The sequence below is a fragment of the Aythya ferina genome (genome assembly GCF_964211825.1).
Source record: "Aythya ferina genome assembly, chromosome: 22".
In the NCBI taxonomy this organism is placed as follows: domain Eukaryota; kingdom Metazoa; phylum Chordata; class Aves; order Anseriformes; family Anatidae; genus Aythya; species Aythya ferina.
The window spans coordinates 7,171,437-7,196,047 of record NC_140320.1 but is presented as its reverse complement, the minus strand read 5'-3'; the positions used below and the strand labels follow the sequence as shown (position 1 = coordinate 7,196,047).

The window sequence follows — 24,611 nt, the reverse complement described above, 5'->3', positions numbered from 1 at the left end:
CGCATGCGCACGGGTTTTCCAACGTCCCCTCCGCAGGACCCGGGCTGCTGTGACGGACACAAACCCCTCATAATTGACGGCATGACGGGCAGGGCCGCGGGCACGCCGGCGCCACCAGCAACAGCCGTTACCCTCAGAGGCCTCAACCAATCAAAGCCGGCCGCGTGCCCATTTCCACCAATGGGCGGGCGCTATTGCCAAGGCAAAAGTGGCGGGCGCCGTTCCGCGTTGCTATTGGCTGGCGGGCGGGCCGGACTGGTATATAAAGCTCTGTGAGGTAACGCGTGAGGTAGTGCCTGAGGGGAGGGTGAGCATGCTGCTGGGGTGCGCTGTGTCGTCCTGTCGTCCTGTCGTCCTGTCGTCCTGAGGCGATCCCGGTGGGCAGCCCCATCAGGGGAGCGGTGAGGTGTCGGTACCGAGTGGGAGTGTGGTGGGGCGGTGTCGGGGGGCTGCACGGGAGGATGTGGGGAGAAGAGGAGACGGTGCTGAGGAGCCTGCCTGGGCTGAGGTAATGGAGGGGGGGCGAGCGGTGAGTGAGCAGGGCTGTGCTGAGGGGACTAGAAGGGGCGGCAGCATGGAGTCAGTTTGGGATTTGGGGGTAGGCACTAATACAACCAATATCTGTAGGTGTGGTGGGATGGTTGATGGAGGCTTTATTTTGAATTCTACTGATGAGGTTGTGAGAATGTTGGAGAAAGCCTTGTTCAGATGTCCCTATTGGCTAACTCTCAGTGATAGTGTGGAGGAATGGATAATGTCAGTAATGACAAAAAAGAGTATATGAAAGAAGGAAAAACAAGAATGCTAAGAAAAATGCAGTGTGTAGTAACTATTATTTGCTAGATAGCTGGTCTTTGGGAGCAGATACTGGTAGATACTAATCTCCATTTAAGCTGTATGTTGTTCCTTTGGCAGCAGGTGCTAGGAGAAAAAAAGCAACAACATAAATCAAGGGGAATGAACAGTATGAATGAGTAAGAAGAAGAGAGTAGCAGCAATGATGAATGAAGGAAAAAACAACCTGGAAAAAGGTACTGCCCTGTCAACAGGTAAGGACTTCAGCTGCTTGCAGCCAGTGCACCAGAAAGAAGACATGTCATGTGAAACTGTGAGGCAAGAAGGAGTGACAAGAAGACCACCAGAAGACTGAAGAGGGGAAACAGTAAAGGCACTGCCCTGTCAGCAGGGCTACAGTAAACAGAATAGTGCTGGCACCTTAGGTGCCCAGGTTGGTTTTTTACTGTGTGACCACTCTGTAAGCAAGGGTGCAGGTGCTCAGGCTGCTTCCGAGTGTGCCCTACCCTGCTTACCCAGGGTTGGAGCCGTATGGCAGAAGTAGCTTGAGGAGCTCTGTGCATCAGGATGGTGAGAAAAGTTGCTTTAAGTTGGTGTTGGTAAGACAAAGTCAGGGATCCCAAGGCAGCTCCTCAAAACAACCACCCTAACGAACAAAAACTTGAAAGACCTCCCCATTTCCTTCTGGCACAGGAGGTGGAGCTTCAAACCCACGTCTAATGGCTTGTGCTTTGTTTGCAGCAGCCAGCGCGGAAGAAGGAGGAGGCGTCGTGTGGAACGGCGAGGCAAGAGGGAGCAGCCGATGGAAGACGGGCGAAGAGGAGGACACCCTGGGCAAAGGCTTTGCCCTGTTAGCGGGGCTGTAGGTAGAGGAGAGTAGTGCTGGCACGTGAGGTGCCCGGATTGTTTTGTGCTGGGCGACCTCCCTGTAAGCAGGGCTCGGGTCTTTGCGATTGTAACGGGCCTTATGCCTTGTTGCTCCTTTGGCTGCCTGGGGGGAGCGGCCCCCTGTAATCAGGGGCACAGCTGCTCTCTCCGCACCCGGGAGGACTTTGGAGCTTGCCGGACCCCAAGGCCTCCCTGTAGTCAGGGCAGAGCCAATTCCCCACCCCCTTAATTTTAGCCGTCTGGCTCTTTGTCTAACTATTTGTGTCAACGTGATGAACTATGACAACTTAGTCTATGATTGATGCCTATGGTATAATACCAACTATTACATAAAAAGCAATATAAAAGCAATATATATAATATGACCTATATGAATACGATGAGAACCGATTCTCTAAAGGAGATGAACGATAAATTATGATGTATTCTGTGTTTCAGCACCCCGTAGCTGGGGTGCGTGGTCCAATTGGGTCACGGCAGAAGCCGTTCTGGCTTCTGGACGTCTCCGGCATCACTGTAATTTCCGGGCAGGTCTGAGATTCTCGCCTTATGCTCGCGGGTGGCGTCGTGCTGCCCCGTGGTTGGCTGCGCTGGTCTCCTTCCCCACGGGGACGTTGTCTGTCCCTTTTCTCTGTTCTTTGCTCCTTCTCCAGGTGCGTGTGAGCGAGCGATTGAGTTTTTCCTTAGGGCTCTCCTAGAAATTGCTGCAGCTTAGCCCAAACTTCCCTGGGGGGACCGAGGCCTTGCAGCAGCCTGAGCACAGAGAATTTGATAGGGACGGCGGAGTCCGGGCTTGACCCTTTTTTAAGGCAGTCAAGCGGCACCAGAGTAGTACGGGCAGCGGCACCCTGTAGTCAGGGCCTGGGTCTGCGCCCGTGTGCTTGTGTGTCTGCCGGAGATGAGTGCTCGTGACAACCCCGTAGTCGGGGTGTGTGTCCCGAGGTGCGGAGCCCTCTGTCCCCGCGAGCAGGGCCGGCCTGTAAGCAGGCGCCGGAGCCAGCTGCTCTAGTCAGCCAGCAGGAGCAGCCCCTTCCCGGCCCTCTAGAGGGTGCGGGCTGGGGTGCTGCTTGTGTGGTCAGGGATCTGCTTGGAGTCGGTATTGTGTGGGCTTAGTCTGCCCGTAGGGCTCCCGAAGCGGTGGAGTTGTGGCACAGCCAGGCGGGCCGGGCCACGGGGGTGGGAGCCTCGTGCTCCGCGCAGTGTTGTGGCGCTGCTGATGCGTGGGGTAGCGCCCTGTAAGCAGGGTCAAGCGTAGCCCCGTGTCTCTCGCTGCAAGGAGCCCCCTGTAGCCAGGTGGGTCTCCGTGTCCCCCGCTTTACGTGGGCCTGGGGCCACTAGAAGGAGGGCCGGGTTTTCACCCTCCCTGTAACCAGGGCTTGGGGCCCGAGCCTCGGCATTTGGCTCTCTCGCTCCGCTGGCGGGGGAAGGTTGAGCTCTGCGGTTCCATGGGTGTTGCGGACCCGCCTTAACCAGGCTTTGGTCCGGAGCCTTTTGCTCCGCTGGCAGCTGTGGGGTGCCTGCCCCGTTAGCGGGATGCGGGCTCGTGGATTCCCCACTTTGGGGAGAAGGAGCCTCCCCCGGCTTCTGGGCCCAGGGCAGCCCTGTAAGTCAGGGTGCTGATGCTCTGGTTCCCTGGGCACTTGAAATTGTCAATGGCTCCTCGGAGCCCCCCTGTAAGCAGGGGTCCAGGCTCTTGGGCCGTTGCTGTGCATGCCCAGCTTCATTTGCCCTTGGTGCCAGCCTTGGAGCCCTGCAGCAGCGCCGGATGAAGGTCCTCTGCGTGTGCAACACGGTAAGAAAAGCTGCTTTCGGTTGGCCTTGTTACGGCAAAGGGGGAGGAGGACTTCTGAGGTTGTCTTCATTAGGGTGGTTGTTGTGAGGAGCTGCCTTGGGTTTCCTTTTAGCTTCAGTTACCATATTCAGAACTGTATTGGAAGCTCTAACTGTTTTGCCTTTGTTTTGTAACAGCGTATGCAGAAGAAAGAAATAACAGAATTCTAGGGGTTGGGAGCAACCTCGAGAGGCCATTGCATTCAACTCCCTTGGCAAAAAAAGGTTGCCTTGATGAAATGGCATAGGTAGGCATCCATACAAGTCATAAATAACTGCAGGGAAGGAAGCTGAGCAGCCTGGTGCAGTATTCCATCACCTTTCACCATAGTGGTACAGAACTTCCTGTGCTCCATTCTGTGGCCATTGCCCCTTGTCCTGTCCTCACAGACGAGTGAAACGTTCTTGGCCATATTCTTCTTCCTCTTACACTACAGGTATTTATAAACATGGTTAAGATCCCCTCTCATTGTTCCCTTGTGAACAGATCGAGTTCCCTGCTCGGTAAGTAGGGGTGCAGGCTGTTGGGTTGCCGCTGTGCATGTTCACTCCTATTTGCCCAGGGTGCCTGCTTTGGAAGCCTGCTGCAGCAGTGGGTGGAGCTCCTTGCACAGCAACATCCTGAGAAAAGGTGATTTAGGAGGGGGTAGTGGGTTGCGCATGTTACGTTGCCCTTGAGTTTGTAGCAATGCACACTGTGCTTGTCTCTCTCACGGCAGCTATATCGGCAACTTACGTTCATATGGGAAATGCTTTCTTTATTTTTCTCTGGCTCTTTGGTCCCTGTGGAGTGCAGTGCTAGAGGACTTGAGAGCACGATTTTGGGATGTAGGGAGTAGTAGAGCAGCACTTCAACTTCTCTTCTGGCCCCTCACTACAGAACACAGAAAGGTTCGGTAGGTAGTTCTTCACACCTGCTGTAGCTCAAGGTTACTCAATGAAGTAATTCCTTCTACAGTGTGTTTACTTTTCAAAGAGTGTGATACACAACTCCCCATGGAATTAAACTTTACTGTTCCAACCATCCTTGGCTCCTTAATTACTGTTAAAGTGCTCTTGCTTACTCATAGGCTTTGGTGTGGTTAATTACAAGTGGTGCTTTCCACTAATTCAGTGACAAGGAGAACTGCAGTATTCAACTTCTGACCCTCACATGAGGTCTGTGCTTTCTTAACAGAAACAGCATCTTTTCTCCTAAGTTAGGGCTGTGTCTAGAAGTATTCCTTATCCTTCTATGGTGCTATCCTTTTTTCTCTTTTTGTGTTAGGTATCCTCCCTGTGGTCTGTACTTGTCCTAACCACACTGTATGTCATAATTTCTTATTTTAGATACTGTAAAATTATCTTTGTAAGCCATCTCTGCCTAGCCTTTCGTAATTTCAAAGGGAAGAAACAAGATGCATAAAAACAGGTTTCCTTAAAGAAAGCTCTTCTCAGTTAGTGTTCCAGCTTGTCATTAGACTCAAGTACTATATCTAAAAGGATTGGAATTGTATTTTAAAATGAAGTTTTGACTTGACATTTCTGAGCTTTGTAACTCTGCAGAAAAAAATGACACCGGCACTTTTCATCTGCCTTTAACACTGGTTTTATACCAATAATTACCACCGCCTTGTAATTAGTTGAATGTTCTGACTTTCTCTGCCTGTCATCACAGAATTTGGGTTGTTGCAATGGAATTGTGAGTGTTGGTGTTACGTGGCTGAGGTTCCTGCGTTTTTCTTCTTTAACTCATATGGTCAGTGGAGATGGAAGCACTAATCAGCAAAAGCTTCGGTGGTATCAGTCAGAGCTCTAATTAATTATTTTCTCTTTACTATTTTACAGTGGTAGGAGCAAAGGCCAGATAGTCAGGTTCTGAGTGCATATTTTTACTCCCCATTTTTTTATCTTTTAAACTCAACTTTTGCCAGCCTCTACATTTTTGTCTTAGACTCTGCCTGTGTCTACCACTGACACCAGCCTCTCTCAGGTTTTGTGACATGAAACTTAAGAAAGGTGAGCCAGAAGCAGCAAAAGTGCTACCTCACATTTCTTGTATATTGGTACAACAGTGTTGGATCCTTCACCAGGATCCTTGACTTCTAGGACTGGTGTTCTCACTGCCCCCATTTATCTTTTTATACAGTAACAGCACCAGTGGCCTACCTGCCCTTGGGTAGGCAAACTGATTTCTTGAAGGTGAGACAGGAGCTTTTGTCTCTTATTCATCACTAACTGCATCTCCTCCTGTTCTGCACTAATTCACAGTATGTGTCTGGATTCCTTTTCAGTAGAGATAGGTATGAGCATCTGTGACAAGTCTTAGAATGAGTTCTCAAGGGGTTGTAAGATGAATACACATAACTTAACCTTGAAAGAGCAGTTACCTGGATTGTCCGAGAGGGCAGTAACTCAACTACCTCTGTTTCCGAGAGACTTAGCCCAGTAGTCCCTCTCACACAGTCTTGCTTTTAACCTGAGCTGGAAAGCGTTTTCTTCCCTTAAAAGGGAAAAGAGAAACTGTTTTTTTCAAGTGCAGTTTTTTAATTATTATTCTGTTAAGGGAGAAACTGTCACAGAAATTATGCCTTTGAATCCTCATGCAAAGAAAATGAGGTGTCAAGTTCACATTCCTCTTGTTACTGTGTTTGCCTTCCAGTGGGACAACTCCTCCATAGGGAGCATTTTGTTGTGTAATGCAGTACATGGAATATTAAAAATCTGTGGTCAGGACCCGGAGACAGTTTGTGCAAGAGGAAGTCGAAGCACAGGGTGTGAAATCTGTGCCAACTTTCCATCCAGTGTCATTGACACAAAAGCCACTTACCGTGCACATGTCTTGATTTGAAAGACCTTTGTTAGCAGACAGAAACCCTACTCTACAATACAGCACAGACTCTGTCAGGCTGTACAGAGTGGGCTTTTTTAATGAGGTTGTTCTTTTGGGATCTGGTTGGATACTGGCAAAGATCAACCCCACAAGCAGTGCCTGCAATGTGCAGTCAACGTCTTACTTAAGATTGTAGGGGGACCTAACAGTTAATCTTCTGCTTTAATTTAAACAGCAAAGATGACCTAGCTGCTAAGCTTTAAGACAGGCCGGGTATTTTCTTAGTGTCTCAAGAGCTTTTCATTCCTCCTCCATTCATGCTTGGAAGCACAAGTGCCAGCTTGCTGAGTGCAGAAGGATCCTTTACCCAGCTGTTGGTCTGATGGTGCTGATGGAAGCTTTTCCTTAGTATCTTTCCCAGAGTAGCAGACATGACAACACGTCGGTCTAATACAGAAGACTTCTCCTCATAATCAGTCTTTGCATCCAAAAGGCATGCTAGGGTGCAAGCTGCAGCTTTTGTGTGCTTTCAGTGCATGCAAGAAGGGGTTACAGTACTGGGATGCTCCTCACTCACAAGTGTGTTTGTCTCTCCAGCGGGAGCCTCTGCAAAGTTCAGTAACAGACCTACCTGTGTTTGCACAGAGCTCGCCTGCTGTGATGAGCCTCAATCCTTTCAGAGAGTCATTCTTGTTCAATAAAAGCCAGTAAAGGTCACTGCTGCATGCCTGATGAGTTAGGTTGGATCTTGCAGGATCTTGCCCAAACGAGAGGAGTTGACTTTGGGTCTTCTGCAGTTGAAGCTAACATCCCAGAGACAAGGACTTTTCTTTCATGCTCTCACCCAAATTTTGCTGAAACTTGGTGTAAAAATACAGTTAAAAAAAAAAAAAAAAAAAAAACTGGCTGCCACTTGGCTCCATGCTCTGCCCAGCTGACAAGTGCAAAGCTAAACCAGGGGAGTTGTCAGATTTCCGCAGAAAACTTAAATTTGAGTGTCATGACACAGAGGTCTTTCTATGGGTACAGTTACTTCAGAAGGCAGTACGGAGCCCCCTGTGAGTGCAGGATTATTTAACCAGGGAAGTTAGCCTCGATGGGCCACTGCAGGACTGACATATGTTGAAGCAGGGAGACTCTGAACCCTCCCAAAACATCCAATTTTTGAACCTATTTTCTGAGTAAGAAATGGTGCCTGTCCACATGTCCCATGCAGTGCTTCTTCTTCTGCTTATGCATTTTCTATTTTCCGCTCATCCTGCTGCTCTTAGACCTGCATCTGCTTATGGTCACATAAGAGTTGCTGGCTGTTTCTTTTTCTCCAATTGGCTTTCCACCACCAGAGGAAAATACAAAAGTCTGCAGCAGAAGGGGAGGCAAACCAATCACTTAACAAGATCTAATTAGCAAGGGAAGCCCTCCCTGGGTAATTGCCACTCATTTTTCAGCTGTGAGCATGAGAAGAAAAATAGTTTTAAGGAGCTTAATCAAGTCTTTACAAAATCCTGGCAGCACTCAGTACCTAAACCCTGCTTGATCAGGGCCTGAGTGGGGAGAGTGAGAAGAAGCTATTGACAGAGTTCCTGAAAAGCCCACTGAGCAGCTCATTAGACAGGTTTCTACTAGCAGCTCTCCCAAGACTTCATTTTCTTGTCCTTCCATAAACATTCAAAACCCAGCTGGGCAGTTTTAGTAGTTGCATTTTTGGGCAACTTTTGAGTCTGCTCGCTGCCCTGCCTCAGAGATAAGCGTATGCAGTTGTGCATACAGCTTGAGGCTGGCTTTTGTCTCCTCTGACCCCAGGTCTTGAGTATCTGAGCGAGTTTCTTTGTCTTCTGCACACCGAAGAGGCTGTTTGGGGTGCCAGGCAGGAGCTCCCACAGGTTTTGCTTCCAGCACCTTCTGCCTATAGTGCTCATTGCACATATAACCAGCTATCCCACCTTAAAAATCCTCTCCTTTGCGTTTCTGCTCCCTGCAGATCAAATCCAGCAGTGCTACCACTGCAGAAGGCATGTGTGCTGCTGCAGCTCATGACTCGTACCCTGTGAGCGACTGATTCTGTTGGCATGATAAACACATGATGCAGAGGAACAGCACTAATTATGACCCTGTCACCTTCATCAGCTCCCCACTAATTGTTTTGGCTTTTTTTAATCTTGGTGCCTGGAGATGAAACATGATGTTGGGTTTTGAAAAGGGGTTGAAAAGAAAAGAGAAGAAAGAATCGGATTTTAAAATAGCAGCATCAGGTAGATCTTTCAGTTGCATTTGAAATTCAAATGACAGAAATTATAACTTTTTAGTGTTATTAAAATAAGGCATGGGATGTTTTTCAGAGGACTTTCTGGGACTGCCCATGCTGACTCTCAGTCCATAAGATCCACTTTGCTGCTCCCAGCCCAGAAGAAGGGATCTCTGGTTTATGTCGTAATAAAATTTTCATCTCTCTCCAGGCACTGTCAGTTCAGAAACCTCAAAAGTAATAACTTTTCCTAGGTTTTGAGGATGAAGGGCGATATCTCCTTGTCATCTCTTTCTCCACAGCTGCGTGCCCCATCTGAGGGCAAGCTGAATGCCTGCCCTTTGCAAGCTCATTATCAAATAAATGCGGATCATGCTCTGAAAGCAGCTCTCAAGGCTCCTTACTGACAATTTTGTGTCCTTACCCCTTGCACCACCAAGCACAGATTTCAGGTGCAGGCCCTGGGTCCTGAGCACCCTTGTAGGTGGATTTTCATTTCCAAAGAGCAGCAGAGCAAAAACATCAGAGAGAGGCAACACTCTTCATGCTCAGGAGACTCAGTGTGGTAAATGACTTAATGACTTAATCAGCACGGTTGTGGTCTTGCTGCACACACTTGCAAGAAATAAGTGCTAAGATGCCTGTAAAGGAATGAAGCCAGGTATGTCGATAATGATGAGAAGTGTATTTCTACTGTAGCAATCCAGTCAGTTTGGTGCCTGAGCTCTCATAGCTGCCCTGAGGAATTTCCACAAGCTTTTGCTGCAGTATCCTATGAAAGAGAGTCAGCTTGCTAAGTGAACCCAGTGTTACGCAATCACAAGAGTTTCCATTTTACCTCCTATTTATTACCAAGAGGAAATGTTTGGATTTGCTGAAATTTGCTTTGCAGAAACGTCTCGCTGACCTTGCAGCAGAGTTCCCACTTCTCTCTGAATGGCAGATGAATGCAAGGTGGTGTGGATGAATGAACAAGCTGAAGTCTGCCCCCACTGAAAGAGAAAGCAGTGCTTGTAGGGAGGCTGCTGTGACACCAGGATGACAGCCTACCTGCCTGTCCTCAGCTGTCCAGGCTGGGAAATCTTTCAAAGGAAAGTTTCTACCCTAAACTGTAGCAGCAAAAGCAGTTCCAGAGGCTCCCTGTGAACAGCTACAAGCCTGATTTAATAACAAGAGCACCAGCCTGAATCTTTAATTATACTTAATCATTAACTTGCAAACAGGAACGTGCTTTGGTGGTGTGTAATTATGCTGCAACATCATTAAGCTCATCCATGTTTTATTTTTAGGTGGCAGCCTTCCTTTGGAGCTGACCTGGGGTTATTCCACAGTGCTCCCAGCTATCGGAAGGTGCACCAGCAAGGTGCCACTTCCCCAGGAACCCTTCGTTCTCACAGCAATCAAACACAGGCTTGTACTTTAAAATCCAGACTTTAATTGTAAGCCCACATCTATGTGCAGTGGCAGAAGGGAGAACTCCTCACCCAGCTGCAGTCAGATGCTGGCTTTTTTGGGGAAAGAAACACCAAGAGCTATGTCCAGCCAGCGCTGGAGCACTTTTTGCGCAGAGCTGTACAAAGTGGCTCTCCCTGCTATGGGTGCTGTCCCAGGCCAGCCTGCATAAGGTTCCGTGTTCATTTTACAGTCCCATCACATGCTCATTGCCCTTCCTGGTCACACATGAAGGTGTAATTCCTCCTCCTCATCACACACCACACACGGACACGTGTTTCTTCTCCAGCACTCAGCCTCCATTCACGATGTGGACAGAGCTGCACCACTCCAGCCAAATCGCCAGCTGTAAACACCGGATCCAGCCAAGGAAATCTCCCTTTTGCCTCACATTTTGTTCATAATGGGCCCTTTTCTCAGAAGAGCTGAACTATAATTGAGTGAAATCTTCCAGCTGCCTTGGTGCGTCTCTGCCGTGCGGCACCGGAGGTTTCAGTCTTTTCTTTTTCACACAACAGCAAAGCTGTTCATGACAGTTTCTTTTCATTTCCGATTCTAAAGCATAATAAATAACAGACTCTCCTTCCACTTGCTTGGCATGGCAGATACTGAAAAAAAGAATTGGAATGACGTGGAGAACATATATTAAAATTCTCTATCTGGATGAAATTCAGCACTGCTGAGCGTGGCAGAAACGTAGGGTGATCTCTGATATGGCGCTGAAATGAACGGAGATATCCTCACCTTGACCGTTTTTTTCTAAAATCAATGTAGGAACGAATTGTATGGACTCGTGGCAGAACAGGCAGGATGGGGGCAGCTCAGCACGGAGCGCTCCTGGCACACTGATCAGACACTGCCTCGCACTGATCAACCCTACTGACACACTGATCCTTGCACTGAAAAACAGCAAAATCTTCCCATTTGCAACACAGTGAGAGAGCAGCTGGTCTGGCATTATCCACACAGGTCAGGCTTATGCAAGACATTCATCTGCATAGTTTTATTCTTCAGTATGAAAGCATTCCTTGCCTTTTTCTTCAGCCGAAGGGAGAAGGAAGAGCCAGTCATGTTGTAACATCACAAGTCCAGGCGTGCAGGTCACCTGCCAGAGGCCAGGGAGCTGTTTTCCTGCAGGGCCTGGCTGTGCACACCTCCAGCCACTGCGTAAACAGCTGCTGCCGAGCACTATTTTAGTGACATGGGTCCTGTGTCTTGGTCAAAGCAATCAAACCTGGTAAGGGGATGCTACGAGAGAGTCCTGGTCAGTCAGATTAATGCCACTCACCCAACTCCCTAAGGAACCGGGCAGCACAACTTCATTCATATGGAAAATGATGCCTGCTAGAGCTATCTATTGTTATGTAACTTTGTGGATTCGGGTGACGGAAGCTAATTTCTTCTTTCCTATAACTTCCTTTTCGTTGCCTTTGGCAGCCAGCCAGCAAAGCAAATGAACTGTCCCCTAATTGATTTTCTAAGAATAAACCCTTGGCTCTGCCTCTGACTCAGCCCAGGACTGTGAAGCCCGTCGGAAGAGGAAGAAATCTCACAGCTGTGCCTATGGCCCAGGACGGGGCAGCCCTGCTGTCCTGCTGCTTGCCCATCGCTGCCCCACGGCAGCCTCTTTGCTTTGGGGTCACCTATTGCCTCCTGTGGATGCTCTGGGGGCTTTGCTGGACTTCACCGTTAGGAAACAGCTCAAGGCAGCTACTGAGATTGTGGTGGTTACCTGGAGCCTGCCTTGCAGTCCTCCCCGTGTTCCTCTCCCTGCTTTGCTGCTGGGGTTTCAGTAAAATCTGCCTTTTCTCCCCCTGCTCCCCTCTCTCTGTTGGCTTCTAGCAAATGGATGAGAAACTGCTCCGCACCACGGGCAAGGCAAGGCCCAGGGGTGGGGGGAAGATTAATTGAAGACTTAATTTCTTTTATTCTTATTTGATTAGCTAAGTGGAAGAGGCATGAGTCTCTGCTTATGTGCTAGCGGTGCCTTGGTGTTGGCCATGAATCACAGCTCCCAGCTGCCACTCTCCGGCTGCAAGTCGGCTTAATTACGATGTAGTAGTAAATATTCTTGCAGGCAGAGCCCATCAATTAGAGCCCTCCACGTGCCTGCAGCACAGCTTGCTTGCCATCACCTACCTGACATGGGACAAAGAGGAGGAAAAGGAGCTCGGATAGCAGGGACTGGGGATGTTGTGGCAGGGACGGGGCACTTCTGCAGGCAGCGGGCGGCTAGAGCCGGAGGAGCCAAGCTCCTTGGGCAGACTGTCCTGGGTGCAGTAAATAAATCAAAGCTACAAGTCATCGATGAGCAGAAACATGCTTGCAGAGTGTCCTCAAGGAAAGTTAGATAATCCTGAACCTGCGAGTGATCAGCAAACCAGAAAAAGGATTCCCCTTGGCAGCCTAACGTCCAGCTTTTTGTGGTGCTGGTGCACTGCAATGCCACCCACATCTTCCCCTGCCTGGCTGCTGCATATCAGAAACTCTCTTTGCCATCAGCACCACTACTACACACAGAGCAGGGCTCTAAAACAGGCTGTACTCCCTGTGATATGAATACCGGGAGCCCTTAAATCTGCCCTTCCCTGTTGTGCCACTCATTCTCTCCGTTAGCAAGTTTATGTTGATTTCTTTCTGCCTTGCCTTCTTCTTATCTTAATCTTAGAGCCCAATACAACACAAAACATCTTATCGGTACTTGCTTTGAGGTAGATGGAGGGGCAAAGAGAAGATTGAGTGACAAGTTTCCATCGGCTTGCCTTTCATCACTAATCCTGCAGCGGAATCAATTAGCCACCAGCGTGTTGCTAGCATTGGAAAAACTTCCCTTGTGCTCAGCCTCCCCAGTTCTGCCTCGTGCCTGGGGCTGGTGCTCTTAAAGGATGCTGGAATTAAATGGGCCACTTCTGTCTGCTGTGCTCTGCCTGCAATCTGCTGGCCAGCCTGGTCTGTGTACGCTAGCCATGCCAGCCAGTGCTGAACGTTTATTTCAGGCCCTGGAGAGGATCCAGGTGGGTTGGCCCCACCTGATGACCATGCACAGATGCCCTGCATGGTGTCAGCCATCCCTTGCACAGCACCACCAAAGCACCACCCACTGCAGCACCTCTCTGTCCTTCTGCACGGTGAGGCCAACAAACTGTTTGTGCATCCTGAAAAAAAAAAAAGGATTTCAATTTGCCCACCAAGAGACCCTATCCTGTACCATTTTTCTGCTCCTGACTTTTCCCTTTGTTCATCTTCCCCCTGCATGGGTGGGCTCTTCACTGGAGGGCTCCACACCCTGCATGGGTGCCAGCCCTGTGGGGAGGCACCAAGCACGGGCAGCCTCCACCCCTGCCGCAGAGGCAGGGACTCCATCTGGCACGAGAAATCCAGGCTGAGAGCTGCCTAAGGCTTTCCTGGAGATTTGGAGTAATTACAGGGAGCAAAAAAAAACTCATATTTTAAAATGTCAAGCAGTGTTTATCTGAAACTGTTCCCAGCTAAGGGGAAATGAAAGAAGATGCAGCAATAAAAACGAGGAACACCAAATCTGCTGGGCTGCCTGCCTGCTAGGCTCCCCCTGGGGACCCGCATCCAGGGGCACCATCCATGGGGCCACGGCCGGGCATGGCCGGGACCTTAAAGCCTCCCACTGCTCTCTGCTCAGTTGCACTCTTCTGGGTGCACTGTTGTGCCCAAGAGGGCACAGACGTGACGTTTGGGATGCCCTCCCTTCCTACCAGTTTGTGGGTGTCTGAGCAAACACAACCAGGTCTCACGTGTTTAGGTGCCGTAGGTACGTGGACGTGCTTTGTATCATGGTGTGCTGCCTGAGGGAGAGCCGTGTGCTCCTCACCAGGCACTTAGAGAAAGTCACATTGGCTCCGCTCACGGGGCTGTGAATTTCAAACCTCCAAGAGAAACGTCGTGGTTCAGATCCCACATTTATTTCCTTGTACGAGAGCAATCTGAGTACCTGCTGATTGCATTTGCAGACGCAGTGCTACACTTTGTTTTCAGCAGGTAGGTTTGCCCATGCAGCACTTACAGCATGAGCCTGGCACTGCCTTGGTTCCTGCCTCCCAAAATTCCCGACTTCCTATCCTGCTGGCTGGGTCTCGCGGCTACACTTCATATGGAAGCAGTAACCAGATAGTAATGATTTCTCTCAGAGTCTGATTAAGTATTAATACACATAATTGGCACTCATAAATCTCCATATCTTTGACCTTCCTCGAGTCAGAATGGCACAAAAGCAGATCTGTTTAAATAAAATATCAGCACATATACCGGGAAAAAATGCATTGCAGTTATAACAACCTGTCATTGCTGACATTATTGACTGGCTAGCTTACAGTAGTTAATAAAAAGAACGTTAATTGCTGCAGTAACAGACACACATCAGCTTATGAAGCTATTTGCCACGTTTCTAGAGGGATGCTTGTTTTTAATTTTTGTTATCAGTTGAGTGCTAACAAAGGTTTACTGGAAGCAGAGTGTTTTCTGCCAGTGAAATCAGCGATGTGCTCCATTGCTTTAAGCTGTGTGATGTGCTAAGCCCGCAGATAAACCCACAGCTGTGAGCAGAGGGGGACTTTATGGCACTTTCTCCTTTCTCGTCTTCCCCACCTGGGTCCTCCATTTGAACATTTCCCTCCCCGTGCTCTGGCAGCACCTGGACGTGCATTGTTTCTAGCAGGGGCTGCGCAGGAACCTGCAGGAGGAGTTTGCTCTGTGTGGGTCCACATCTGCTCCCACATTGCAGCACGAGAGCCAGAGAGCACCCCAGCTCTGCACGGGTGCCTGCCTCCGTCCTGGTCCAGGAATGAGGGATATTACTGACACCAACTTCCCTGCACTGGAGAGGGATTTCACTGCAGGAGAAGCATAAAAAGGCTCTAGAGAATCTAGCAATGTCAAATTTAGTTTAGAATATGGCACAGAAGAAGCCAGGTGAGATTATTCCTTCCTTGCCCACACTTTTCAGCACCAGTTCAGTATGCTTTTAAGATTTATTCCCCCCACCTAGCAGTGGACAAAGCATCTCCATGCTCTAGCATGCGCTGCAGCTTTAACAGGTGTCTTCTTAGCAGGAGCCCTTAGGATCCCAATTTGTAATTCATTCTGCTCCAACAAACTGGCTCTAGGGTGCCAGCTGGTCAAAAAGTGGCCAGAAAATGTTTCACGAGCCCTGGGCGAGCTGGCAGGTGGCAGGGAAATTGCCCCCCCAGGGGCATTGCCAATACCCTGGTGCTGTGCGGGCACCGGGAGCTGCCCCTGCCCCATCCTGCAGCCAGTGACCCGGGGGATTCCCTCCAGGACTTTTCTCCCCTTTGCTTCCAGCTTTACACAGCAGAACGAATTTGCTGCCTCTGCCTTGCTGCGTGTTGCCAAGTGATCGTGGTTTTGGAGGAAAACAAACTGAAAAAATAGACCGTCAAGAGGAGCCCAGTGGAGGTGGCAAACTTCATAAAGGCAAACCTAATGAGCTGGAAACCAGCGGAAAGGCGAGGCTGTGCCAAGTTTCAGCTAAAACCATTTCAAATAATCAAGTTCTCTGCACCTAGGGGATAAAAGTCCCATGCAGAGAGATGAGTCTGCATCGCTCCCTTCCACAGCAGGACCGGGAGAAGGATTTTTTCCCTGTTTTGCTCAGGGGTTTAACTTTCCCCTGAAACTTCAGCTGTGGGCACGGAGAGCAGCAGCTCCCATCTGAGCTGTTGGAAATCACAATCACAGCCTCTCACCTCACTCCTCTGCCCATTGCACAGGCAGCCCCATGGGAGCAGGCAATTCATCGGTCCTCTCAGCACTTTTCTGCTAATGACTTTGGGAAGGTTACGTGTCCCCGAGTGCTTATAATTCTTCCTCTGCAGCAGCATAATCAGTCATTATTAGCAGCAATTTCAGACTCTAACCATAAAGCTGTTATTTCTGCTTAATCCAAACCACGCTAAATATTAATTTGATGTTTAATCCCCCTGGTATCTGGCACTATTGTGCTATTATTGTTGTATATTATTATTATTTATGTGGCAGACTGGCAAACAAAGCACTTTAGTAATCATATCCTTATTTATTTCCACTTGCGTGCATCTCTGCCTTTTGCTGCCCATGTGAAAAGAGCATCCTCTGTGTGAAGAAAAACCCACGTCCCTGCCACGTTTTTTTCTCCCTCCCCCCCCCCCCCCCCCCCCCGAGCCATCAGCTGAACAGCTCGAGCTGGAAAGTGATTTAATGTCTGCAATCACGGTTTGCATGTAAACATCACTCCAAACTCACTCGAAAAAAAAAATAAAGACCCAAAGCAAACCCATGAGGCTTTCAGATGCGAGGCAGCAGTTTATCACACGCTGCAAACCTCACCCACCGAGCAGTGACAAAGCTCCCACAGAACACAGGATGGAACGCCGTCATTAACAGGCAATTATCTGCTGTGATCAATCGAGCTATTGCACAAGCAAAAGTTAAGAACCCCTTAATAACAGGTGAGGAGCTGGTAGCAGCCGGCTCCTGTACGCTACGTTCAGACAAGAGAAATGCCACGATTAGCCCTAAAATGAGAGGGTGAGAAGCTCTTTTGGACGTGGTGCTGCTCTGAAGATGTGGCCTGGCACTGTGTCCATCTCTGAGAAGGGAAAGGCAGAAAGGGCTGTGCCAGGCAGACCTGTCCCAGGCTGGCTGCGTTTCCTGCAGAGATGGGCCTCTCGTTAATGCAAGCCCTCCTGGGCCCCGGGACCTCCAGCTCAGTCCCACCTCTCCTTCTCCACATGCATGGGGCTGCTGCTCCATTTTATTGGCAGCAGCAATAGATCATTTTCCAGACACCCCCAGCGAGAGCCAAGAAGCACTGTCCCCTCCAAAGTGTGAACACCGAGCACTGAGGGTGCAAGGACCTCCTAGTGACCAACCTTGCTTCATTTCCTAAAACTCCCCATGCAAAACATGGCAATTTGTCACCATCCTTCCTTCATTTTGCTCCATCAACGTCTTCTGAACAAATTAAAAGGAGACAGAGCCACGAGGGCAGCGCTGGCCCTGGAAGATGGGTTCCTGGGGCCGGTTTGGGGTGGCCGGTCCCGGTCTGGCCCCAGCAGAGCCTCCCTGCTGCTCTGCATGCCACGGGGAGATTTAATCAGTGCCTGACAGCTGTGCGTCCTCACTGTCATTGTCACTGCTCTAACAATGAAAATTAATGCAAGGAATATATGTGGGAATTTTTGCATTTCTTTCTTTGCACTAAAAACCTGTGATTTCTACCTGAGGCTGAGGAAAAACAGCCAACGGGCACAGAGTGTGGCTCACATCACTTAGGACCTTGTTGCAATATTCTGGAGCGTATTTCCTTGCTGAGCTGCAATTCATTCACTGTTTGGCAGATGCAAGATGAATACCTGCACCATGGAAGGAATTTGTTCCTGCATTTAGCCGCCCATTTATTTCACTGTCCAGAAAAATAGGGGCACTGCTGGGGGCAATCCTCCTTCCAGCAGCAGCTCCTGGGGTCCGTCCTCCACCTCCCGGACCTGCAGGACAGTCCCCTCGCTCCCAAGCTGATTTTTAGCAGCTTTTTACCATTGGGAGGGACGGTGGAGTGGCCGTGGGGGTTATCCGAGCAGCAGGTTCCTGCAGCCAGGTGCACAAAAATGCACAGCCCACACCGTGCAGGGAAAGCGTGGTTGCGGGGCTGCAGGGCAGGGCACCAGGCGCTGAAGGATGAAGGCTGCAGGCACCAGCTCCCTTTGTATGAATTATTCTATTGCCTTTGTTATGTGATTATATGGTAGGGTATTTCTTAACCTGGGAAGAAGAGAAAAAAATAAAATCTCATTCCCAGCACTGCCTGAATTTTGAATGTGTAACTCCGAAAGCTTAATCACATTCTTCTCACAATGCCTTATGGTTTATATATATTTGGGTTTTTGTTGCTTTTTTGTATTCACTCATTTCGCTGTCACTTTAAGTTTAATATTATTAAAATTGCTCTGGTTTGCTCTACTTAAAATTCTCCAGTTGGAGTATTTTCTTGCAAGAAGTGCTAAGTCAATTTCTTTCTCCTATTTTTTATTTGTCTCTAATGACTCATTAGATAAGCACCTTGCAAACTGCTAGCAGGAAGCAATAAGCCCATTATCAGCAGCAGCCTCGCGGGAAGTTTTGCAGGTTGAGGGCCAGGGGCCGGGATCTTTCCTGGGGTGCAAACACACCCTGGAGAGGTGCAGCATCCTGCAGGGTGCTGCGGGGAGGCAGCAGCTTGAGGCCAGCACCCTGCGGCCCCACTCCCTGCACCCCAAGGGCAAATCCTGCTGCTCTGGGGCAGGGGGAAGGAGGCAAACCCTGTGGGGTTGCCTCCATCATCCCACCGCTGAAAAAAATGACATTTTCCCTGGCAGCAGGAGAAGTATTCTCGCTGACCTGAGCCATGTCTGCGTACCGCTGGGGATTTCATCAGAAATTCAGCCTTAGGGCCAATTACTGGTAAGCCCCAGGCAGCTCTGTTCCTAGGATTTCCCACCCTAAGCACACCTCAGGGGTACATGAGGGCTCCAGCTTAGGGCCACAGCCCCTTTGCTCCACCAAGTGGAGTGGAAAAGAAGAGGGAAATAGTTGATGCTCACAGATTTCACTTGGTTTCCCTCTTAGCTCAGCACTTTTGGGAGTAACTATACAAGAATTATTTATTAACATTATTTTGTTCTGTTATTTACACTTTTTGTGTTATTAGTATTTGTGGAAAATGTCAAACACCTTTTGTAGACATGTTAGTTGGATGAGGTGATGCGTTCTTCCATGTCAGAAAGTGGTGTAAGTTAAAACTAGGCATAAGGTGTTAATAGTCCCTAGAATAACCCCTGGGTGCTTTGGTCCTCATAATGAATTTGAATGCTAATTGCATTTAAAGCAACATAAGGCTTTTCTGCTGGCCTGATGTGATCTTGACGAATTGGATCGCAAACACTTTCAAGAAGCAGAGCTCCGATTTGGATTGAACTCAGAAGATTTCTGAAATCGGAAAACATTGCAAATAATTATTTTTGATTTGAAATTAATGCGTTCACTTGCACATCAATCAGCTGTTATGTGGGCCACACAGCCCTGTTCTGGCTGATAGCACAGGTAGTTGGCAAGGAAAGGGAGTGCACCAACTACATTGTGTTCATGCCTACAAAGCAGGGCCCACTTCCATTTCTAAAAAGAAGTGAAGGGTATTTCATCTGTTGTGCTCTTAAACTTACTCTGCAGGCACACATGGGAGAGGCAGGGGCAGAGCCATGTCCCTGCAGCAGTAGAGGACGTGGTGGCAGTGCTGTTCCTTCAGCACTGATGTTGCTTCCCTGCATTCATCTATTCCCGAGCCTTTTGGATAGTGCGAGCTCCACTTCATCCCACGGATGAAGAGATCTCCAGCTCCTAACTTGGCTGGAAGCTTCCTTTGGGAGCCTGAAGTCACCTCAGGTAACATCTTCACGAGCTTCCTTCCCTCACCTCCTCTGCCCTCCTCCACGCTCGCCGACTTCGCTGCGGTTGTGCCGCGGGGCTGAGCAGCACAGGAGCCTCGCACAGAGCAGTTTGCTGATAAGCTATTAAACACTCGGAATCTAATTACTAATACAGCCCTACCTCTGGTCCATTTGCAGAGCTTTGTTATCAAACTATGCCTACTGAAACAAACGTGCTAATTAGCCACCCTGGAAATAGGATGGAAATAATAGCCCATTATTCTACTACTGTGCTATTTGTGCCACAACAAGAACAATCCTTTGCGGGGAGAAAAGCTGAGTTTGTGTTATTGCCTGGCTTAGTGCTTTGGAGCTCGGGAAAGATGTTGAGGGTGACGAACAGCTCGGTGGTGTTGAAGCAAGATGCAGACCAAATGGGGCTGGGAGGTTTTTTCCCCTGGGACTCTCCAGGCAATGAAGGAGTTTTCTAGCAGGGGAGCAGGGAAGTTGCTCACTGGGGCTGTGCTTTGTTGCTAATATTTACCATCATCTTGACCATTCCTGTCTCACCTAGATGTATTGCTTAATACGAGCTCCATTTCGAGCATATCAAGTGCAGGATGTAAACACAGATATGGGGAATGCCTATGTTGGAGGTGAGCTGGTCACATCCACCGATACTTATTTCAACTCCAGACCAGTTTTTTGTGTGAATAGTTTCCATCTGACAGAGTTCATCTCTTCATCCTTTTCCAGAAAGGTTTGTTTTGATTTCGGAAGGCCCTTTCTGTGCCCGTTTGCTGGGTGCTTTGCAGGGAACGGCTCGCTGTTCCCTGTGTTATACATCAACACTTCAGGCGAGTGTAGGAGATGAAAGGGGATTACTGCGTATGTCCAGCTCTCACCGGCACTTTGCATAACAGCACCTGGCGCCTGTGATGATGGAAAAGGCAGATTATAAAATGACACCAGCCATTCAATAGAGGAGACCAAAAAACATGAACCAAGGGCCTTAAAACTACATTAAACAAAGCTGTGTGGTGCTGTTCCCCTTTTCCTTCTTAACTGCATAATGAAAGGAAAATCCCCGTCTCCCACAGATGGCTGAACCCTGCTGTGACTGCCTGCAGGGCTGAGGTGCCTTACCCTGCAGCTTGGTGCAGGCGGGCGCTGAGGGGCTGGGACCAGGAGAGAAGCTCTCCGAAGGGGTTTTCTCCTTCACCGAGTCCACACTTCGTAACCGCTTCTCATAACTCAGTAATTACAGCCAGTATGTTTATTTACATAAGCAGGGGCTGTAATTACATTCTAATTAAAACGTATAATTAGGTAATTAGGATCCAACGTGGATTAAAAACTAGTGTGAGTGTGAGCTTGGAGGCAGATGTTCTCAGCCATGCTGGCCGTGGCTTTGTCCCTCCAGAGGGCAGGAACCTCATCCCATGTGCACTGCCAGGACACAAGCACTGAGCAGTGATGCTGCTGGCAGGGGGAAGCATCCAAACAGCCCTTTTTTCCCCAGGATGAAAGCAGCTTTAGTGCCCTCTTACCTGGAGAGCCAAGAGGAGTGTTTGCTGCTGCTGGAGACACCCTGATGGTGCTGAGCGAGGAGCTGCAGCGCTGAGCACTGAGGGTTTTGCAGGACCACTGTCAGGTTAACCAGAACATGGAAGCTCCCTGGTGTGTACAGAGTTAATTTTATTGGGTTTTTAGCAGGCTCTAATGAGAACTGAAAGAGCTATCCATCTTTGCAGAAGGATAACGTTCTGGCAGGACATTGATTGCGAGGAGATTTTAGACCTTACGGACCCAAAGCCCTGCCAAAGGTGGATCCCCAGGGAAGCACGCAGGCAGGGATCTGCAAACCTCACACTCCCTTCCTCAGGCCTTCAGAAAGAGCCAGAATGGGCAAATTCTGCTCCTTTGTCACAGACTGCAGGGAGCAGAGCGCGGAGCAGCCCGGGTGGCTGCAGCTAAAGCTGTGTCCTGTGGGTGCTGCTGCAAGCGCCCACCACCCTTGCAGATGCTGCGGGGGGGGAGAAGGCAAGGGCAGGGCCAGGGGCTTGCGGAAAGCATCTGCTGTGACTGCAGCCTCCCACAGCTGATGGAGATCTCACTGCCCTCTGCTCCTCTGTGCTCCCCGGGGAGAGGAGAAGCTAATGGGGTGGAAGCGCTGCCAGAAGGCTGGGGGCTCCGCAGGGCAGGCGGTTGCTGTCCTTGCTGCTGAGCTTGCTCAGGCTGCAGAGATCCCTGCAGGGCAGCGTGTAGGCTGCGGAGACGGGGATATAGCTGTCTGCTTTCAAAAACATGTAAGTGGTGGTGTGAGCAGGGCTGCTTGCTCTGAGCCAGGTCCCCCAGCACCCTGGGGCTGCAGGAACAAGCAGCGTGTGCGGGCAGTGCTCACTGCAGGCATCCTTCCCCTCGCCCTGCCTCACTTCCAGCAGCTCTGATTCATGATTCACAGGGTGCTCTTGGTGCTGCTCCCGCTCCCACAGCTCCCTGGGGTGGCCTTGCTGCAAACGGCACCTTGTGCACGGGGCTGGAGCATCTCCTTGCAGGAAAGGTGAAGGCTGTCGAGCTTTCACTTTTGTAATGACAAAAGTCAACACGCTCTTGGTACCAAGAAAAAGCCTTCAGCAAAACTACACTGAGCAAACGCAGAAGGAAACGTGTGCAGGATCTGCCTCTGCTGCTGGGCAGTCGACGGTGGTCTCGGTGTGGGAACAACCCTCTGCCCACAGGCATGGGCTGGACTCTGATGCAATGCAATTAGCAGTTGTGTAATTGCACTGAACAAATCTGACCCAAAAGGAGGGCTTTCAGAGCAGATTTAACAAATGGTGTCAGAGACCAGGGATATGATTTATCAGATTACTGCCCTCCTAGTTTGTGAAGGGCATCTCTGCCACCACTGGAGCAACAGCAGGGAAAGCAGAGCCAGGAGAGACATTTTAAATGAGTAATAAATGCTCCCTCCCTTCCCCGAGCAATTGAGCTTCAGAAGGAAATTAAGCTATTTACAATTCCTGATCAAATCTGGGAGATGATTTTGGGTGGAGAAAAGAGAAGCTCATGTATGCAGTGAGTAATGGTAACGTTTGCAGTAAGTGAGGGGCTCTCAGCGGGTAAGAATAGAAGCACAGTGGGCTGTGAAAAGTTGCATCAAGGAAGGTGGTCCCAGGAGAACGAGAAGATGTTAATAGGCTTGAAACCTCATTGGCATAATGGGTCATTCATATCGAAAACGGTGAATTCAGCCAGGAAGGGGAGGGGGGAACGGGCTCCCCGAAGCTGAGCTTGTTTGGCTGGGCGAAATGAAGGCTGAGAGGAAAATGATTGCAGGCTATAAATGCACTTAGAAGGAGAACGAACTGAAGAGGGAGGAAAAACTCCTAAAGGAAAAAAGCTGTGCTGCAAGGGCACTCCAGTACGAAGCGCCTGTGAGATGAAATCCAGCACGTTCAGGACCTGCACAACTCCCAGGCTCAGCAGCAGCTTGCTAACAGGAGCCCTGGGAGCCAGCAATCCAACCATTTAAAGATGTTATTTGATATAGGCATTAGGAGGAGATGTTGATGAGCAGAGATGAGGCAGGGCTCCACGTGGACATGCAGAAGGTGCTTTTCAGTCGAGCACGTCTGGAAGATGGTGCTGGGTTGACGAGGACACGAGCAAGGTGCTTTGGGAACGTTTTTCCACTCCCAGGTCTGTATTTCTGTCCCTAGGCCAGACCTGTCTGCAGCCCAAGAGGCAATCTATTGTAAGCCTTGCCTCCTGTCAGTGCCAGTAACCCGTGCAGTGTCACACTCCGAAAAGCACTTAGAGGGAAGGCTGTCTGCAGCTAATCCCGGTGAAAGGCACACCGAGCGGGACCTGCATGGGCCTGCAGCATCCCAAGTGCCTGCATTACGGCATGCACAGGGAAAAAAATAATGATGATGTAAATGCACTCCTAGTACCTGCAGGCTGTATGTTCAAGGATGCTTTTAGGATCCAGATAAGTACAGCTGCCTATTTAGCTGTCCTCTGATGGAATAATAGCTTGTGTCCAACTGCACTCTGCTGTCCTGCTCCCTAGTGGCACTTAGTGCCGTCTTACAGAAGGGTTTATTAGCCCAACTTCAACCCTGCCAAAGTGTTCTGGATGGCTCTTACATAGCTGCTCTGTAGGGAACTGTCACACATCTGGGTTTCTTCTTCTGCAAACCTCCGCAGGGCACGATGTGAGATTTATTCGCATTTTTCCCTGCTGTAGTTCAGGCTGGTCGGTGTCACGGCATGGCACTGTGGCCAGCCACAAATCCCAGGCACTGCTGCTGATCCTGCCCGCCTTGCACTCCACCTCCTTCCCCTGGTGCCTGCCTCCTGCCGGAGCTGCTGCCCCACGAGCTCCCTCCTGCTCTGCAGGGCCGCGGGAGGCAGCAAGGTGTGCTCCCTGCGGCTCCAAAAGGAGCACAAGGCATCGAGAGTGAGAATTCTGAGGATTCCTGCACACAAACACAGAGGTTGACATATTTCACTCTGCTCTTAAATTCATTTTGTCCCCTCCTGGATCTCTGTGGGTCGCCAGCACCACGTAAGGGCAGGGCCAGACTGCAAAGCGACCGTAGGAAGTGGTTGGAGATGGAGAAGAATGACCATAATATTAATTTCTCCTTAACGATTATTCTACTTTGATTCTTCTCTGAGAAGAAATCCCTCGGGCTGTGTTTGCACCAGAACATGACACAGCTAATGAAACCATCTCAGCCCTGGCATCTGTAAATTCTGCATTTAGGGGGTGATGGATGAGGATCCAGGGCCCAGCCACGTTCCCTGGGGTGCGGGTGGGTGGCCGGGCACTCACAGTCCCTGGGGGTTGTCGTCCCTTCTCTGGTGACTGCCGGGATGGGGAAGGAGCCCCTGTTTTTGGCACTGGCAGGGCAGGCACGGCTCCTGCCCCAGCCCCAGCCCCAGGAAGGTGCAGCACAGAGCTGCCTCCGAGCTGTCTCCGTTCGCTTCATGCGGTGCCAGCTGCTCTTTAAATAAATGATCCCAGCAGGTTATTATGGAAGTTTCTCCCTTCAATTCCTTCTACAGAGAAACTCATTTTCCTGAAATTGCCTTCCCCCAGCTCTGCAGTCACCAGCAGCCCATCGCCCCGGGGAGGAGGCTCGCAGGC

The 24,611-nt window shown here is 49.7% G+C and overlaps 1 long non-coding RNA gene across 2 annotated transcripts; it reads left to right on the top strand.

Annotated features, from left to right (window-relative positions):
- The first annotated feature begins 348 nt into the window (after window positions 1-348).
- LOC311422586 lies at window positions 349-16,015 on the top strand. 2 transcript variants are annotated; one of them, XR_014685421.1, is made up of 4 exons: window positions 349-377; window positions 916-1,049; window positions 1,537-3,475; window positions 15,354-16,015. It is a non-coding gene; the product is annotated as an uncharacterized lncRNA (long non-coding RNA). The 2 variants fall into 2 exon arrangements; XR_014685422.1 differs by having other exon boundaries at window positions 349-401.
- The last annotated feature ends 8,596 nt before the right edge of the window (window positions 16,016-24,611 follow it).